We start from the raw sequence: 5,131 nt of genomic DNA on the forward strand, positions 1-5,131 counted from the left end.
CTGTTGGCAATGTAAAACGATGCAGCCCTTTTGGAAACCAATTGGGCAGTTTTGTATATAGCTAAAACAGGCTTCCTATATAACCTACCTGCCCCACTTTTAGACGTTTATCTAAGTGAATCTAGGTCCTCTAAGTGTCTGCATTTTGGATATTAAATTTTATATTATACCCCTTCCAGAATCTCCACAACTTAGCAATAAACCCAAGTGATCTATGAAGGTGGTGAGTGGATTAAAAAATTGTGTTATATACACACAGTGGAATATGTCCTGGCAATAGCAAGAGATGACTACTGAAATATAAAACAGCCTGGATGAATTCCAAGTTTATTACACCAAGTGAAAGAAACCAGACCTGAAACTGACCTATGGCGACTTTCAGGGCAAGGCAAAACTACAGGAACAGAAAATACATGAGTGCTTGCTAAAGCAAGGGGCAAGAGAGGAATCGAGTTTCAGTTCCGACATCATGCACATATGGGAGCACTCACTGATCTTAGGAGAGGGAATCTTTATTATTCCTTATCTTGACTGTATTGGTTGTTATGTGTCTGTGCTGTGCTCACTATTCGCAGAGTGGTAGGTATACAACAGTGGATTAAGTGAATAGAAATATATCTCAATAAAGAAAAACATGAATTTGGGGATGGGAATCATGTTTTTTAAAAAGGTATTTTGCTTATTTTTTAAATTTTATGTATATGAGTGCATTGTCTGCACGTGCCTAAGCGCACCTGTGTTGTGCCATGCCTGCAGAGGTCAAAATTGGGTGTTGGATCTCCTGGAACTGGTTGTTAGCTGCCATGTGGGTGCTGGAAATCAAAACCAGGTCCTCTGCAAGAGCAGTCAGTGGTCTTAACCACTGAGCCATCTCTCCAGTCCCAGAATTATGTTTTTCTTTTTAAAATTATTCTTGTGATGGCTGTTTCTCGCTTGGTTACTCTTCTGTTCATTCATCCCTTCAACAAGTATAGCACTTAATGTGTGCTGAACACTGTGGCTTCAACAGTGAGCAAAATGGATGCAGGTCTGCCTTCATGGAGCTCCTTGAAGGCAAAGGGAAAAGCACTTCTTTATTTGACCTTCAGTGATGTAGATATTGCATGGCAGGGAGGGCTTAGAAAAAGCTGTTTTAGAGAAGCTAGTGAGACAGCAAATTGTCAAGCACTAATCCTGCGTGCATCACTGTCCCCAAAGCACCATGGCACTCTCCAGACATCAGTTGGACGCTGAGAGGGATTTCCAGAAGAACTTTATCAAGTACAGGTGGAGAGGTAAGCAGCCCCTTTCTAGGAGAAGCACGTATTCTGGAGTGAAGAGAGCTTGCAACAGAAAGGAGCGTAAAGCCAATCCAGAGGGCTTGGTACATAAAGGAAGATGTACCTTTCACTCTTTGTAAGGCTTTCAGTTCCACAAGGACATAAACAAGTGAAAAATAGCCTGAATGCTTCCCTGGGGGCTCAATCAGCTCTACTGTTGTCCAAAGGCCTAGGGATTGCAATGTGGGTATTGCATTAGTTTTCAAAGTTCAGTTCTACTGGTACCACTAGATGGGGACGTTGACCTGTGAAAATGTGCCACCTACCAAGAAAATGTCTTGAAATTGTAAGGTAGTGGGAAAGAGCTGGACGTTTACTCTACTAAGACTCGAAGCTGAATAAACCTTGCCCATTACACAGTTAAATACCCTAACACTCACCTACTCTAAAGGACTCCAATAAGAAATCTTTGAGTCACTCTCTTTAATCTCATCAGTGTTCACTCCAGTGCCTAACACGTCTGAGAATTACATGCACTGAATTGGAAACAAGACTCTTGACATTTGGAAGGAAATGAGAAGATTCATTGGCTAAAATCTTTACATTTAATTATTTATTGTTTGCAATTATGGTAGAGAATTAACCGTTATAAAACTATTTTCTATACTTTTGCTATCATGAGGTAATATAATCAGAATCACCACTTATTATGAGCATTCTAACAATACCTCTGTTACATGTGTTGTTGGAGAGCACATCTTCCCTCTCCCGGTTCCTGTCTCAGACTGAGGGGGAACTCTCCATTTCCTTTTGGTCTTCCTCTGCCTCCTCCTCTTTCACCCTACTGAGGTGGTTTATCTGGTTGATGAGGTTGGAAGGACTTGGGTGATTGTGCAGTTCTTCCTTCCTGATGTATTTGGACATGAATTAACCCTTAGGAATCCTGTGTTCACTGTCCTCAGCTATGCATAAAGCTTAATGGTAAATGACTGCAGTTGTCTGTGTTTCCAGTTCTGTAGAAGGCAACCACATTCTCTTGTCAGCTCTATCAGCAATAGTGGTATGTGCGTGCGTGAGTACGTGTGTGTGTGTGTGTGTGTGTGTGTGTGTGTGTGTGTATGTGTATGTATGTATGTGTGTATGTATGTGTGTGTACCTGTGTGTATGTGTGTATGTATATGTGTGTGTATATGTGTGTATGTGTGTGTATGTGTGTGTATATGTGTATATGTGCGTGTGTATGTGTGTGTGTGTGTGTGTGTGCGTGTGCTTATGAAGGCCAGAGACCTTCCTTGTGGTTCCTTAAACACCGCTCACATTGTTTTTTTGAGGATGGGTCTCTCACTGACCTGGAACTCCATCGTTGGGCTAGACTGACTGACCAGTGAGTGTCAGGGATCCTCCTGTCTCTGCCTCTGCCGTGCTGAGGCTACAAGTATTTGCCATCATATGTGGCTCAGGTCCCCACGCTTGTGTGGCAAGTACTTTACTGAGTTTTCTCTTCATCCTCATGATCTTTTCTTTACTCAAACACTTTCAATGTACTCCAACATAAATTGTGAATAAATCCTATATAGTTATTATAAACCTTACATGGTTGTTATAATAGTTAAATGAGCTCATGACTAAATAGTATATTATTCAGTGTAGCAAATGATATACTCAATATACTTTTAACTATTAACCTGACACAGTCTATAATCACCTGAGAAGGGAGTCTCCTTTGAGGGATAGCTTAGATTAGATTGGCCTGTGGGCATACCTGTGAGGGATTGTCTTGATTGGCAATTGTTGTAGGAAGACCCACCCTGAATGTTTGTGGCACTATTTTATGGGCTGAGCCCCCAAACTGTGTAATGAAGAAAGATAGCTGAGCATAAGCAGCAAGCAAGGATAAACATTCCCTCTCTCTGCTCTTGACTGGATGTGACATGATCAGCTGCTTGGGTTGCTGCCTTGACTTCCCTGAAGTGAAGGACTGTGACCTGGAATTGTAAGCCAAATAAACCCTTTCTTCCCCTAAGTTACTTTTTGGTCAGGGCATTTTATCACAAACAGAAATGAAACTAGGACACCCAGCATACATAAAGCATGCTCTAATTTTTTAATGGTTAAGACTGTTTTCTGAAATTATGATAAAAGCATTGTGCTTCTTGTTGTAAACAGTGGTGAAAAAACAGGTCCTAGAAGTTTCACTTAGGGGTGGGTTACAGAGTTCTGTCTCAGTCAGTTTCCATTCCTTACTGTGATAACTGAGAGCTCCCAAGGATGAATGACAAAAATCAGTACTCGGACCACAAGAACACTTAAACCACGTTTTAATAAATAGCCTTTTATTATTATTCACCAAATGAATTAAAACATTACTGCTCTCAGCAACATGCAAATGTGGTAACATGTAACAGTTTCTTGGCAGCAAGAGTGAAATTTACTCTAAGATTATCTTAGATATTTGAAATAATTTGTATAAAAGAACATTTGGAAAACATATATCATCTGAATTGGCTGGTCAAAGAAAAAATCTAAATTTCTTTCCTGCATGGTTCCACCAGCTTTACACAGGATGGGGTAGCTGGTGTAGGGGAGGGTTTTGGCCATAGGAGGCCTTGAATAATTGTGGCACCAGCTCATGTGTCAGTCTTCAAAAGTCTTGGTCTGTTTTCCTGATGATGTTGAGGAAGCTTAGACAGCTTACTGGACCTTCTTTTTAGGCTGTTTCTAGGAGTCCTCTTAGATGTTAGTATTGTCTTCATATAATTCATTATTCTCTTTAATCTAGAAATTGAGATGGAAGCAGAAGTCAAATTTAGACTCTGTGAACAGGGTGTGATGACTAACTATAATTTCTAACTTGACACCATCTAGAATCACCTGAAAAGAGTCTCAATGAGGGACTGCCTACCTTGGATTGGCCTGTGAACACGCCTATGGGGGATTATCTTAATTAATTGATGTGGGAGCACCCAGCCTAGTGTGGGCAGCACCATTCCCTAGGCAGAGGGTCCTGAACTATACTAGAGAAGCCCTGCTGAGCACAAGCAAGGGAGCATGCATGCACTCATTTCTTTCTGCTCTTGCCTGTGGCCGTGATGTCACTAGCTGCTGGAAGTATCTGCCTTGACTTCCTCACAATAATGGACTGCAAACCTGGGACTATAAACTGGAATAAAACCCTTTCTGTTCTAAATTGCTACTTGTCAGTGTTCTTTCATCACAGCAACAGAAATGAAACTGGAACACAAGGGCTGACTTTATGGAGTGGGGCTAGTGTGGAATTGTCTTAGAGCAGATGAGTGAGGACTGGGACTGTGGCAATGGCAGCTCTGCCTGTTCCTCCTGGGGACCAGAACAAGGAGCAGCTTGATGTTGTGACAGATCTTTGAAGGGTTCTCATCTTGTAAAGGAGAGCCACATTCTGGGGGTTGAAGTGGTGGGGAGGGAGAAGACAGCAGGCCCAGAAACAACCAAGATTTAACACCAAAGAGCAAAAGCATCTGTTAGAAGACACTTGATGGTTTCCTCTACAAGGTTCACTAGCTGGCACTTATTGATCCCTTGTCTTTGCACTTCTGCTGCTTTTTTTGTTTTTATTTTTATTTATTTTTTTTAAAAAAAGAACTGCCGGGGGCTGGAGAGATGGCTCAGGTTAAAAACACTGTCTGCTCTTGAAGAAGCTGCTCTGGCTGAGGACCTGGGTTCGATTCCCAGCACCCACATAGTGGCTAACAAAAAACCTGTCATGCAACCAGCATCTCCTTGCCTCCACCTCCCAGGTCCTGGAATTACAACTCTATGTCATTTTTCAGGCGGCAGCCTCTGAAGACATGTACAAGAAGAACATTCACTTCACTGGATTCTTCCTCCACTCTACC

This window comes from Nannospalax galili, unplaced genomic scaffold, assembly GCF_000622305.1.
Source record: "Nannospalax galili isolate Female #2095 unplaced genomic scaffold, S.galili_v1.0 scaffold626, whole genome shotgun sequence".
NCBI classification, from domain to species: domain Eukaryota; kingdom Metazoa; phylum Chordata; class Mammalia; order Rodentia; family Spalacidae; genus Nannospalax; species Nannospalax galili.